Here is a 1,458-nt window from a genome sequence, read left to right on the forward strand (position 1 = left end):
CTCTTTCAGAGTATCAGGGTTTCGGATGAGAACTCATCTGTTACACGGCCACTTCAATGTTTTTTAAACTTATTTGAACTCCGGACTTCTTTTGTGTTCTGTATGCAGCATTCAAAGCGACGTCATCAATTTCCAACATGTTCTGACATCATTTGTTGTTTTTCGGTCATTTACCTAATTGTTTAGAGAGCTAAATGTCGTGAAATTGAATATCACTACAAAATGAATCCTGAAAATGTTGAAACTTGGCATGGTATCATCATATCACCCGCATAGCATGCGCGAAAGAGTAGAGAGGGTCACGGCAAAAATTAGACGCACTTCGTGTACAAACTGGACAAACTCTTTCAGAGTATCAGGGTTTCGGACGAGAACTCATCTGTTACACGGCCACTTCAATGTTTTTTAAACTTATTTGAACTCCGGACTTCTTTTGTGTTTAGTATGCAGCATTCAAAGCGACATCATCAGTTTCCAACATGTTCTGACATCATTTGTTGTTTTTCGGTCATTTACCTAATTGTTTAGAGAGCTAAATGACCGTGAAATTGAAAATCACTACAAAATGAATCCTGAAAATATTGAAACTTGGCATGGTATCATCATATCACCCGCATAGCATGCGCCAAAGAGTAGAGAGGGTCATGGCAAAAACTGGACACACTTCATGTACAAAGAAGACAAACTATTTCAGAGTATCAGGGTTTCAGACGAGAACTCATCTGTTACACGGCCACTTCAATGTTTTTTAAACTTATTTGAACTCCGGACTTCTTTTGTTTTCAGTATGCAGCATTCAAAGCGACGTCATCAATTTCCAACATGTTCTGACATCATTTGTTGTTTTCGGTCATTTACCTAATTGTTTAGAGAGCTAAATGACCATGAAATGGAAAATCACTACAAAATGAATCCTGAAAATGTTGAAACTTGGCATGGTATCATCATATCACCCGCATAGCATGCACGAAAGAGTAGAGAGGGTCATGGCAAAAACTGGACGCACTTCGTGTACAAACTGGACAAACTCATTCGGAGTATCAAGGTTTCGGACGAGAACTCATCTGTTACACGGCCACTTCAATGTTTTTTAAACTTATTTGAACTCCGGACTTCTTTTGTGTTCACTATGCAGCATTCAAAGCAACGTCATCAATTTCCAACATGTTCTGACATCATTTGTTGTTTTTCGGTCATTTACCTAATTGTTTAGAGAGCTAAATGATCGTGAAATTGAAAATCACTACAAAATGAATCCTGAAAATGTTGAAACTTGGCATCGTATCATCATATCACCCGCATAGCATGCGCGAAAGAGTAGAGAGGGTCACGGCAAAAACTGGACGCACTTCGTGTACAAACTGGACATACTCTTTCGGAGTATCAGGGTTTCGGACGAGAACTCATCTGTTACACGGCCACTTCAATGTTTTTTAAACTTATTTGAACTCCGGACTT

The sequence above is a fragment of the Triticum aestivum genome, chromosome 5A (assembly GCF_018294505.1).
Source record: "Triticum aestivum cultivar Chinese Spring chromosome 5A, IWGSC CS RefSeq v2.1, whole genome shotgun sequence".
Lineage (NCBI taxonomy): Eukaryota > Viridiplantae > Streptophyta > Magnoliopsida > Poales > Poaceae > Triticum > Triticum aestivum.